The sequence below is a fragment of the Sinocyclocheilus grahami genome, unplaced genomic scaffold (assembly GCF_001515645.1).
Source record: "Sinocyclocheilus grahami isolate Dianchi unplaced genomic scaffold, SAMN03320097.WGS_v1.1 scaffold880.1, whole genome shotgun sequence".
NCBI classification, from domain to species: domain Eukaryota; kingdom Metazoa; phylum Chordata; class Actinopteri; order Cypriniformes; family Cyprinidae; genus Sinocyclocheilus; species Sinocyclocheilus grahami.
Genome location: NW_015506059.1, coordinates 267,812 through 282,058, shown reverse-complemented (window position 1 = coordinate 282,058; position 14,247 = coordinate 267,812). Strand labels below are relative to the sequence as shown.

Here is a 14,247-nt window from a genome sequence, read left to right as displayed (position 1 = left end):
AGCATTTTTGATGATCGTTTCTGTCCAGTCTGCTCGTTTTATCCCGTTTAACCACAGCTGTCGTCGGGTTTGACAACAAGATGATATTTTAAGCTCCTTATGTAGCCGAATCTGTGCTGGTTTGAATGGGCCGACTCTCATTTTACAGGAGCTGTAAAAATATATTGAGATGGTTTATGGTACTTATACCGCAAATATATATTCTTAAGGACATCAAAACCTAGAATAAAACTCCAGAAAGGTATACAATACGGGACCTTTAAGACACAGAATAGCTTATATTAAGACAGTGTTTGCGCGCCGTCTGAAACGCGTCTCTCTGTGTGTGTGTGTGCTTTGCACGTCTGCAGCAGAACTGAAGATACGCTGCGCGAGATGCGGCTTGTGCACGCGCTTCAGGTGTGAGTCCGACAGCAATATGAGACAGCAAAGAGTTGTTTTCTGCAGCTTATTGCACTTAACTCTTTTTAACGTCAAGCAATTATCTGCTATATGCGTCGAACTAAACCTTTGACCTTTTGCAACGTTTTGATTTAAGTAGCCTATTATTAAATTTATTCAGATATCGCACACCCTTACGATATGCATATTGTGATATTTACATTTGCAATATTTCGATATATCGTGCAGCCATACTATTTATGTGATCCGCTTGAGCGCGGAATAGGCTATAGCCTATAAAACGGTCGTTTAGTAGGCTATAGTTTTAAGTTAATTTAATAGTTTAATTAAATATAAACGTGTGATTACTAATGGTTTAAATGGGTGACTATAATAGCCCTTCTAATAATAATAATAATACAAGGAATGAACAACTGACAACGTGCCATTGAATTACAGGGGGGAAAAAACAAGGTACCATCACAAAGTTCTTGTTTTGCAAAATTAATATAAGCTATTTTGTGTCTTAAGACAAGTTAAGTTAGAACAAGTTCAATAAAACATCTTTATTTTATTTCTACGGTAAAGGAGAATAGCCAAACCAAAAACACAATGTAACATTCATAAAACCGTACTCAATGGAATGCGCACATGTAACTGGGGCTAGTGCCATCTAGTGGTCGCTGATTTTCTTTGATGGATCTGCACGTGGATCGCGAGCTGTGTGTGTGTGGATTGGGCAAGGCTAAAAGGGCGGAACGAAAGTCTCAAAATTAAAATGAATCAAATAGAATCGACTCAGAAGAGACGTGAATGAATGCACGCATGTCACCTGATCCACAAATGCACATTTTAATCGCTACATGCACAAATCATTATACTTTAATACAAACTATAACATTTGTATTCACAAATATGTCTCTATTTGAACAAAATGCTGCACATTAATGTAATTCTTAACTCTGCAGACACCGGTTGAAAAGCATTTGTTTCAGTGTAGTGCCGCACATTTGTGAATTTTTCAAATCGTGTACACGTTAATGAATTGCACTGGGCCTTGTTCGTTGGTAGTTGTGTGTGTGGGGGACGTGAAATGCTGTAAACTGCGAAAAAGTCTCAAAACCCAAATGAACTGAACAGGATCGACTCGAACTAGACGTCAATTAATGCACGCGTGTCACCTGATCCACATATGCACGGATTCTTTTTTGCATGAGCAATTTATGATATATTAATGCAGAACAGAACATTTTTATTCGCAAACATGTCTGTATTTGTACAAATCGCTGCACAATCATTTAATCCTGAATTCCACAGACTCAAATTGAAAGGCATTCGTTTGTGGTTAGTAAGATACATGTATAAAATTTGTGCAGTACAATTGTGCGTGCATCTATTAATCATTTTGAGTCTAATATCATCCCATATCTAACCTCTGCAAGCCAAAGTCCTTGGTCTGTTGTAAACAATTAGATGTGCATACCTACATTACTGGAATGTTGTGATGTATTACAAGCTGTAGTCAGACTTTTATTCTACATCAAGACATGCCGATCATTAAATTGCCTTAGAGCACACTTTGGAATGCATTAGAAGTGATCAAATTTGGCCTCGCTGTGTACTTTGTCATTTAAATTATTTTTTATAAAATAAGTGTGCAACTTTAAAATAATGCAAGTATCATCACAAGCAGCTCTTATGTCACTCTCTAGAACCAAGAAAACATATCAAGTGTCACTACAGCACATATCTTTACAGTTATTCATTGTTATGGAAGATTAGTTAGCAGTAAACACTTGTAGTAATGTACTTGTTCAATATAAAAAAAATGCCCACAATAAACCTAAATCAACATTTAATCCATAATATAATGCAGCAATGACAGGTGTGGCTACCAGGAAATAATTGCTACACGTCATTCAAGTTAGTGCATGCATTTCACCTTGTCTACAATATAACTAATTTACTTGTTGCTTCATTAAATTATGGTCTGCGCATATGAAGCATGTCATTTCAAAAAGTAACTGTCTGAAAACAAGAGGACTCGCACATAATTGAAGCATTAAAGTACTTGGATGGACATTGAAACCTACAGTCATGTGATCCTAAACGTTAAAGAAATGCAGACTGTGTCTTCTATTTCAAGGATGACAGCAAATGAAATCTAGTAATCCAAATTGAATTGCAGAAGTACAGTTTATCATGTGTCGTAGGCACACGTACAAGAAGAAATCTGATGATATGAGGTCTAAAGTATATAATAATATAATGATATTTAAGAAATATAATATTAATTTAAACATTCTGCATTGTGATCATACAAAAACATTTTTTTTATTATAAGGCAGTAAATGGAATCATTTGGAAATGCCAAAAATCATAATAACAATAAAAAATAAAATAAGTGTATGGTTAATATACGCAAAGAGAAACCTCTTAACTCATCGAAAAACTACATTAGGGCTCAAAAACAACTTCACGTAAAATTTACAAATCTGCCCTTGATTAAGGCCTATGTGTGCCAGACTATTACAACACAACTTTTTCAATATGGAAAATGATGAAATATGAATGCCTGACTCTGACTCATAGCCATATTGGCAAACGCACAGTGTATTGTCGCACTCTGTTTCAGCGTCAAGCCAGTATTTCTCAACCATGGAATGATGATAACTCCAGGGTCTGTCTGAACAGGAAGAGACGTACTAAGATAATGCAAGTCTTCATAGCAGACTTCATACTTCAGAACTCTTCAGATGAAGCCTGACACTCCTCCCTTGGCGTTGCCATCGAAAGTCCTCGACAAGGAAATGACAAAGGAAGTGTGCACAAGTCCAGACTCTTTCCGTTTCACACTGGAATAGATGGTCCTACGAAATACACCCTAATCTGACCCATCAACACAGAGGAGAAAGTTTTGCCTCCACTGTAAACCTCCAGGACAAACACGCATCAGATAATGACACACAGACCCCAAAACCTTGTTTCTATTCAACATTTAAATCCCAAATCATTTAAGATAAGCAAGAAGCGCCCTGTTCCGTTTTAAACAAAACACACTGTAACCTTCAAATACAACCAAGGTTGAAAGACACTGCTGAACATGAATGAGGCAACCACACACACAGAATAATAAAAAAATTAAAAAAAAATTTTAGCTACTCTAGCACAACTTTAAAATAGTGCATTATTACTGTTTGACTGTTTTATTCTGCTATGGAGTCATCTGTCCTGACAAAACAGAAGAAAGCTTTGGGTGTGGCAGGAGAAGGGGGATGGGCTCCAAATGCTCCGCTGATGAAAAATCTGCTCATAAATATGTTTGAAAGATAGCTTAAATCAGATAAGCTGCAAAACAGCTTTTTGGTTGTCAACACTCCATACACATCTCCAAACTATCAGCACTGATCTTTTCGCCCCTCTTACTCCATTTGATCTATTCCTTTCATTCTCTTATTCTGTTACATAACAAACTTTCAGTCATCCTACTGCAAAACCGCTCCATAACTAAAGTCATGCCGCAAGTCTGGCGTGAATAAAACACCTCATTCTTTCTCCTCCATAGCAAGCCTTACTTTTCCCCTTCTGTGCTTCAAACCTGGTTTCAATTAGTATGTCTTTCCAAACCACTACATTCCATTACCCCCTCCTCCCTCCACCCCTCTTACTCACTACCCACACCCTGGCCAGGGCTCCAGGTTAAGAAAATCAGGGCAAAATGTGACAGGATTTGCAAATTAAATGAAAGCATTCACATTTTTCTAAGGATAACAAGAATGTAAAAAAATAATATTATTAAAAAAAAGAGCAAAGTATGAGAAAACGATTCAACCACAGTGCAGAATATGTGCTGACCTTGTCCAAAAACCTTGAGCTATGACCAGATTTGGTACGGCAGGATAATGGTCCATTTCAAGAGGAAATTTAAAAATCTATGGACGTGTGGCACTAGTTTAAGTCACTGTATATACAATTTACTACTAAATAATACTAATATGAGTCGTACTAACTATTCGTTTTAACTTGGGTGTATCTTTTGCATGACATGCAAAACCCCAGAAAATTTGCCTTAATTGTGAATCCTGTTTTAGCAGGTTTGATTTCGCAGGTCAAGTGCTGAATTCTGAACAATGGCAAACTTTAATATTGTTGAGGGGGAAAAGTGCGCACCAGATGGCAATTACTGAGCACACACACAATTTCAAGAGGAAATTTAAAAATCTATGGACGTGTGGCACTAGTTTAAGTCACTGTATATACAATTTACTACTAAATAATACTAATATGAGTCGTACTAACTATTCGTTTTAACTTGGGTGTATCTTTTGCATGACATGCAAAACCCCAGAAAATTTGCCTTAATTGTGAATCCTGTTTTAGCAGGTTTGATTTCGCAGGTCAAGTGCTGAATTCTGAACAATGGCAAACTTTAATATTGTTGAGGGGGAAAAGTGCGCACCAGATGGCAATTACTGAGCACACGCACACACACACACACACCCTCTTTGTGTTCAACAATACCTCACGTTTGTGAGATTGTGTGAGACACCGCAAAGTTTCTTAGAACCAAATAAGCAAAAATACAACGCTGTTTCACATAAGCACATAATAAGATCAGAAACAGTCCCTGGAAAAGTAACGTTACTTCATGCAGCGTGAGCGTCGCACGCCAGAACTGCAAAACTAATTCACCTCAAGAGACACAAACTTACCTGGAAAGGTCAACACCTTTGCTCTGGCATCTTCCGCGGTCCACAGCTTTCTGCCACAGCCCAGAAAAGTTTTCCCTCACGTCTTCTTAACTAAACTTGAACGTATTTGTGTACTCTCTCGTTCTTTCTCGAGGCACGAAGCCTCACTGTATATTTGTTCTGCTGGTATTAGTTACTTTGTCACTTGCTCTCTCTGTCTCTCACATACACTCGTGCTGGGGTTTCTCAGTGTGCTTGGAACTCCGGGCTATGGAGAATGGCAGAGTTTGGGCTAGAGCTGTGGAGTTCTTCACTGGAGAAGAGGGCGGGGTTACGGTGGAGCAGGGCGTGGCCCTTTATTATTTTAGTTCAGCCCATCCACTGTTTGAGTGGCATGTATGTTCAACAGCGATCAAGCACGTGAATGTGTATTGGAAACAGAGTTTAGCTAAAAGGTTGAACTGTATTCCTAGGTCAAGAGTCATTTTAATTATCAGGTTGGTGCAAGTTGGCACATCTTTATTGAGGCAATTTGTTAAGTGTTTTGAACCTATAAAGCTTTTTTCTGCTTTATGGTGGAAATAGCTTTTGTCATGAAATAGTAAGGATTTTAAGGTATGCACCTGTACAGAAATTGACTTTCAAAATAAATGTGGAGTAGAAAGTGACATCTAGCCAAGAAGTGCCTTACAAACTATTGCCTAGAACAGTGGTTCTCAACTGGCGGGGCGCGGGATAACTTAAACATTTATGATTAATATGTTAAATAAATAATAATAAGAATAATACAGCACCACTTCATTAAAGTATATTCAATGCACTCATTTTATGATTAATATGTTAAAAATAAAAATGATAGCACCACTTCATTTAAGTATATTCAAGTCACTCATTTTATGATTAATGGTAAAGAAGTAACAAAAAATTACAGTACCACTTCACGTATTCTGTGATATTCTGTGTTGAAGCAGCTCAAGCCGTTTCTCATAGCTGTGTAGCCTAGTGAACCAAACTGAGAGACCATTTTGATGGCTCAGGAAAACTTTGCAGGTGTTTTGAGTTTATTAGCTGATTGGCATGTCACCATATTCTAATTTGTTGAGATAGTGAATTGGTGGGTTTTTGTTAAATGTGAGCCAAAATCATTACAATTAAAAGAACCAAAGAATTAAACTACTTCAGTCTGTGTGCATTGAATGTATTTAATACACGAGTTTCACAATTTGAGTTGAATTACTGAAATAAATTAACTTTTCCAAGACATTCTAATTTATTGAGATGTACCTGTATAACGGATGCTCACCGAAGAAGCGTGTTTTGGAGACGTTTGTGAGGACCAGTGTGGTGTTTCTGTGCATATGGGCATCAGACGCTCCAAACACAGGCACGCTTGTTCTGACTGAGAGAATTGTTCAATAATGACCTCGAGCCACCTTTAGATCGCTGAGTTTCCACACAATCAGAATGTTTACATTTTTCATTTGTATTTTGGTGTGTTTAGCGATTCCAAATGGATCTGTATAGTAGTTTAAATGCAACTGGCATCTCCCTGTGGTCTTTGGTATAACAGGTTGACCTGTGCTTATTTCTTAGTTACTGTATAATTGAGATTTACGTACTTTTAAGCTGTAAAGAATATCTGCTGTGACTTTTTTTGTTTGTTTTTTTGCTATGTTTGCAAAATAAACACTGAATGCTTAAATCTATCTTGATTTTGTTTTGTTTAAAAATAATTACATGGAATTGAAAAGTAATAACAAAAGGTTTTTTATATTATACAAAGGGGGGGCTTGCAGTATTGATTCGGAGAGGAGGGTGGCCTTGGAGTAAAACCCAGGTAGCAAATGTACGTCTGCAAGATGTCTGTTAAAGATGGCTTCATCTGGAAAGCATCTGCTGTGTACAAACATCTGATAGGCGTCTTTAAAGGAACACTCTACTATTTTTGAAAATAGGCTCATTTTCCAACTCCCCTAGAGTTAAACAGTTTAGTTTTACCGTTTTCGAATCCATTCAGCCGATTTCCGGGCCTGGTGGTAGCACTTTTAGCTGTAGCTTAGCATAGATCATTGAATCTGATTAGACCGTTAGCATCTCGCTCAAAAATGACCAAAGAGTTTCTACATTTTTCCTATTTAAAACTAGACCCCGGAGATCGGCTGAATGGATTCGAAAACGGTAAAACTCAACTGTTTAACTCTAGGGGAGTTTTAAATAGGAAAAATGTAGAAACTCTTCGGTCATTTTTGAGCGAGATGCTAACAGTCTAATCAGATTCAATGATCTATGCTAAGCTACAGATAAAAGTGCTACCGCCAGACCCGGAGATCGGCTGAATGGATTCGAAAACGGTAAACTCAACTGTTTTCAAAAATAGTGGAGTGTTCCTTTAAGATGTCAGCTTTACATACATTCTAAATCATGAACATCTTCCAGACGTCTATTTGACATCTGATAGGAAACGTCTTATAGACGTATTGCAGATGAGCAAACACTCTAAAAAATTATGTCTTGGAGATGTAAATGCAGACGTCAAATAAACGTCTCTGTGATGTACGTGTGCTATCAGGGAAAAGGTTGAGAGCCACTGGCCTAGAGTAAAGTGTCACATGGTTAGGTGGCACATGATTGTAATCTATTAGTAAGGGGGGGAACTAGTTTTCATTGTATCTTTGACTGTTGATGCTAGTCTGATTTTACGGTGCTGACTTGTAAGCCCAATCCACCTTAGTTTTAATGAAAGATTAGGTGCGGCCATTTGTGTTTATAATGTGCAAGGCATCCGGTTATTTTACCTGTGCAAAACAGTTTGTTATGCTGCTTGATGTTGCAAACTGTTATCATATTATTTAATTCATTATCACAAGCATAAACACACTGGTTTGTCATGCAAATCTTTTACCGTTTATACTGTAGGCCTAATTTTTATTCTACTAGTTACCTTTGTAGGCAAATGAATCAAAAGTCTCACACATTCACAGAAATTTGGTTACTACCCATGTGACAAAATAAGGTGGATAGATACAGCAAAAATACGATGATATTGGAACTTTACTTTGCAGAACAGAATTCATGACAATAGAGGCCTTTGAACTAGATGTTCAAACTAAATGCAAACCCCTTCTAAAGAAAAAAACACATTTGTGTAATTTGACTGTAAATCTTACAGTTGCTGAGATATCGCTCTTGTGACAACCCCATGTGACAACTAGCCTTTGCATCACATTCTGTTTTGAGTTCAATGTGCTCCCACAATGTCCTGTGTATGCATACTGAGTTGTCATATGTTTTATAGTGTCTTGTGCTTACTGTCATGTGTGCGCTGTTTATATACTTTTATGCTTTATAATTGTCACAAAATGTCATTTTGCACATCTGCAATTTACTTATGTATTTACTTATGTAAATGCAAGACAATAACCTGCTGGAGAGCAGTTCTGCCATGTACATGCATACTTCAGTACTTCTGATAAAAAAAGTTTGAATTCGTGTATGTAAAGGGATTTGTTTATGAGACTTATTTTGTTAAGCTTATTTTAGAAGTTTTCTCTTTTTTAATGACAAATATTTATTGACATTTGAAGTGCTTCTTGTCTTTGACAATGTGTTCATTGTGTCTGTTAGCATGGATATAGTGCTCTCTTTGAGCTAGTCCAACATTATTTCCATACCATTTTCATAATAGAAAATCCAGTGTAAATCTCTGAGGAGGGTTTCTCATTTTGTGACCATTGGATTGATGAAACATTAATGCAGTTAAATTATTAGATGAGGCTTTTTTTCGTTGAATAAGTAAGAATAACTAGTAAAAGGTTAAGTGTTGAGTATTTTAAACTGAAACCATTTACATGCTTAGTTTTATAAATGTAAAATGACCGTTAAAGGCATAGATGTTACTCACAATTTAAATAATATGAGATCAAATGTTTAAAGTTTAACCGTCTTCAATTGGCCATAGATGTTTTCAGTAATTTTAGAAATACTTTTCAGACAAATTAGCTTTTTCAAATAAATGCATGTTCTAGAATTATAAAATATTTGTTCTTTGTAATATCTGTTCAAAAAAGATTATTGCAATTTTTTAATATATATTATTTCATTATTATTTTATTTATTTATTTATATATTCATTTAATTAGCTAAATGATTTTTGTGCATGTCTCTTGCTAAAAAGGTAACACGTTACAAAAAAAAACTTTTGTTAATTTATTTATTTTTAAACTATTTACTTCTATATTCATTTATTTAGCGAAATTATTTTTGTGCATGTCTCTTGCTAAAAAGGTAACACGTTACAAAAAAAAACTTTTGTTAATTTATTTATTTTTAAACTATTTACTTCTATATTCATTTATTTAGCGAAATTATTTTTGTGCATGTCTCTTGCTAAAAAGGTAACACGTTACAAAAAAAAACTTTTGTTAATTTATTATTTATTTAATTTTAAACAAGGTACAGAGACAACTAATTCAAACAGATCACACAGTTCCCCCTTTTCTAATTTACTAATTTCTACTAATTGTTTATTCAGTTTGCTATTTGGAAGAGGAATTGAAACCAACAAACAAGGCCTAAATGACAATAGAACACTGGTATGCCAAAATACAAACCGTATTTTTTTTCTACAACGTGATGTAGTCATGAGTCAGAACCCTGATGTCAAGAAAGCTAGAATAATGTCAAAAGAATTTGTTACAATAATGCGGAGCTTCATCTGTTTAACTCAGAAATATTAGAGTTGAAATTAATGAGCCTAATTAACTCAAATAATAAAGACTGAACATTATAAACCTAGTATTCAATTAAATGAGGCTAAATGGCGAGTAATGTGCCATTCAGAGCACAAAACTTTGAAGATGGATTCCCTCTATCTAGCTAAAAGAAGCCTGTTTGCAATATGCAATACTGCAAAAAGATGATATGTGATGCCATTGCAAAAATGTGTTCATCTATTATGTAAATATTTAAAATACAAAACATCTACCCTTCTGTGATGAATCAACTTCTAAATCAAGAAATGTCAAGTTAGCTGCACACCCATACAGCAAAATATAGATATCTTCAAATATATTTATACATATTTCCAAACAATACAAACGATATGTATTTGCTAAATATATTTCAAAATATATTTACGCAAATGCATTTAACCAATATATTTTTTGCATGTTTGAAAATGAATTTTAAAAATATAAATATAATATTAAATGCATTTTTAAATATATTTTTGTCCTCTGCATATTTTAATCCAAGAAAATACAGTCACGTATGTCACATTTGAAGAAACCCTAATTTGTTGTCAATAACATGTGTAACACATTTAACACATATAACACATTTGTCACCCTGGACCACAAAACCAGTCTTAAGTCGCTGGGGTATATTTGTAGCAAACCATTGTATTTTGTATATCGATTTTTCTTTTATGCCAAAAATCATTAGGATATTAAGTAAAGATCATGTTCCATGAAGATATTTAGTAAATACTAAATACTTACCGTAAATATATCAAAACTTAATTTTGGATTAGTAAAATGCATTGCGAAGAACTTCATTTGGACAAATTTAAAGGTGATTTTCTCAATATTTTGATTTTTTTGCACCCTCAGATTCCAGATATTCACATAGTTGTATCTCGGCCAAATATTGTCATATCCTACCAAACCATACATCAATGGAAATCTTATTTATTCAGCTTTCAGATGATGTATAAATCTCAATTTCGAGGAAAAAAAAACAAAAAGAAATTACCCTTATGACTGGTTTTGTGGTTCAGGGTCACATTTTAATAAAAATCAGCAAAGAACATATACCTTTACAATGTTCTTAAAAATGTACAATATTACAATACATAAAAAAAACAAAAAAACATCATTAAATCATTATGAATCTAGTTTTGATCTCTAGTACGCTATCCATATTTATTTTTTTGCACCCTCAGATTCCAGATATTCACATAGTTGTATCTCGGCCAAATATTGTCATATCCTACCAAACCATACATCAATGGAAATCTTATTTATTCAGCTTTCAGATGATGTATAAATCTCAATTTCGAGAAAAACAAAACAAAAAGAAATTACCCTTATGACTGGTTTTGTGGTTCAGGGTCACATTTTAATAAAAATCAGCAAAGAACATATACCTTTACAATGTTCTTAAAAATGTACAATATTACAATATATAAAAAAAACAAAAAAAACATCATTAAATCATTATGAATCTAGTTTTGATCTCTAGTACGCTATCCATATTTGCATTTAGCCTAAATGTAAAGGCTACTTTGAGACTGGAAATGTAATTTCTTACCTCTGAAATACATTTTGAAATATATTTTGGTATGTGAAGGTTGAAACTAAATATATATTTCTTTTTCCAAAATATATTTCATTGAGCTTCGCTGATTACAATTCATATTTAAAAACATGTGAAATATCTGCAATTAATAAAAATACAGATATTTAATTAAAGTAGACAGTAATAAAATAGATAATTAAAAAGATCATTTAAATTCAAATGTTATTTTTAAATCCAATTAATTGCAGACATTTATAAACACATTTAAAATATCTGTAATTCATAAAAAAAATACAGATATTTTAAAAATGATTAAATTATTTTGTTAAATTAATTACAGATATTTAAAATGCATATTTTTAAATAAAAACGTATGACATAAAATACAAACATAAAATCCCCTTTTCTTTACCTATAAAATTCACTGTATATTTAAACCATGTTTTCCAGACTAATTATAACATTTGTGTTTGGGGAACAAAAACTACCCGTCAACTGATCAGTTGCGAATATCTTATAACAATGCAACTTTTATTGTTTGGCTGGACAGGACTATGATTTGAGGCCATTGTGCGACTATGGTGAGCATCAATGAAAGCTTTCAGCCTTTATGTTAGAGAGTGTGTATACTCCCTGCAGTGCAGCTCTCTGATTTACAAGTAAAAATACAAGCAAGAGGGGCACATTCGAGATCACTTTGTTCTGCGCTGCTTTCTTTAAACTTCAAATAAAGTGGCTCCTCTTTTCCTCCAGAGTGTGTCCCAGGACACACCCAATAAATTCATCCTCTCTGCCCCTCCTTGTTCTTTTCCCTTCCTTCACTTTTGGTTACAGCGCTGCTGCGTGCATTGTAGTCATACGCGATGACTAACCCTGACACACCAACACTGACTGCTGCTATTCTCACTAGTTCCTACAGGCCGACACACCTATGAGCCACTCACCAGGAAACACCCGTTCCCACATATCCTAGTTTTGAACTATTATGATATTTTTCAGGACTTCTCCAGCATCGTTGGGTACCTCGCTTCATCCAAATGAAAAGCATGAGATGCTCTCGTTTAGCTTACGGTGACTAATCTCTCAAATATGCATTTGCCTCAAACTACAGAGCTTTGTTGCATTTACTGTGGCCATTTCATGGTTTTGGAGCATGACTGTTTTGTTCCTTGACATTCTTCGCTTGTTCCAAACGCTTTTATTGCATTGAGGAGACAGAACTCCTACACCAACGAGAGAACACTGGGACGTATGCACACTGTTCCAGTTGTTTCTCGACTCAAACGTTTTGTCTATTCTTTTGGTTACAGCACATCCAAGATGTCTAATAGTATTGCACGGTTTTTAAGTACTGACTTCTGCAACTTACTTCTTCTGTATTTTTACTTATTTACTCAAAGCAATGTGCGCCACTCCCTTTGTTTCTTTACAAGGCAGACAGTATAACTGCTTTTTCATCTTCTGCTTACCATTACACAGCCCTGAATATGGGTGTGACATGTAGATTTGTTCACCAAGCGCCTCAGGGTTCTCTCGCTTTACTTGTCTGTCTTTCCGTCTGTCTGTTTGCCTCAAAACTGACCAACCACCTCTCAGAACCACATGCGCACACCTACACTGTTTACCTGCATTTCTGGTGTGAGCAATATCTCCGAGCAGCTGAAACAGTCACTTAAGTGAAGTCTTAATCAAACATGAATTAGACCTTGTGAAAGCTATTTTACGAGATTAGGGCAGGTTAAAATGAAGCAGAACTATTGTACTATTGAGGGTTTTGGAGGAACACGTGAGATGCTTCAGACACATTGTTCTGTTTTTGGTTACTAACCCTGCAGCAGCAGAAGGCCTTGCAGTACACATAACACAGAGAGAACTGTAAAAGTGTCAATAGCTGGGTATATAGACGGAAAGTCTGTTTAGTATTCTGAGTCTTCCAGGCATCTCATCAGCCATGCAAATCCTGTGAAGTTCAATTGTTGCTTTAGGTTAGGTACACATTTCACTTTACTTTTCTCTTGGGCTTACTTTTTTTATTTAAAAAGTACATATAATAATACATTTTAACATGGCCAAAATATATATTTTAAATATATGTTAATATCAGCAACTGATTTAGAAAATGTATTTTTAAATATCTGCCATTTTTAATGAATCACAGATATTTACAATATATTTTGTAATATCTGAAGTGTAATTAATCGTAAAATACGATTTTTAAATAGCTACAATAATTTGAATTCGTTTTCTTTAAATATCTGCCATTTTGTTTTAATTACAGGCATTTAAAATATGTTTTAAAAAATCTGGTATTAATTTGGGAAAATTAATTTTTTTTAAAATATCTGCCACTTTTAAAATTAATTGCAGATATTTCAAAACAATTAAAAAAAAATGTTTTAAAAAAAACAAAATCTTTAATTTAAGTATATTTTTTGCTTCTGTTAATGTGCTTTTCATACATGCATGGGCAAGGTATAAAAAAAATTTTGTTTTAATTACAGGCATTTAAAATATGTTTTAAAAAATCTGCTATTAATTTGGGGAAATTCTTTTTTTTTTTAAATATCTGCCACTTTTAAAATTAATTGCAGATATTTCAAAACAATTTTAAAAAATGTTTAAAAAAAAACAAAATCTTTAATTTAAGTATATTTTTTGCTTCTGTTAATGTGCTTTTCATACATGCATGGGCAAGGTATAAAAAAAGAGAGAGAAGCTATTATAAGAAGCTATAAATATTAGCCAAAAAATTTAATAAAATTTCACTCCTCCTAAAATAATCTGCATGTGCTACTTCAGAAAAAATGCATCCCTTTTAACAGACAGGCGTGCATATTTATTTAAATTATGTAAATTGAATTCACACACATTGGAGCCA

The 14,247-nt window shown here is 34.4% G+C and overlaps 1 protein-coding gene across 4 annotated transcripts in view; it reads right to left on the bottom strand.

Annotated features, from left to right (window-relative positions):
• ahnak (AHNAK nucleoprotein) overlaps window positions 1–5,363 on the bottom strand; it is a 34,209-nt gene extending 28,846 nt beyond the window's left edge. For 3 of the 4 annotated variants that reach the window (XM_016248501.1, XM_016248499.1, XM_016248500.1), the window contains exon 1: window positions 5,094–5,363. The gene's annotated coding sequence lies outside the window, so the exon portion shown is untranslated. The remainder of the gene's footprint in view (window positions 1–5,093) is intronic. The other variant, XM_016248496.1, reaches the window with a different exon arrangement.
• Window positions 5,364–14,247: the final 8,884 nt, after the last annotated feature.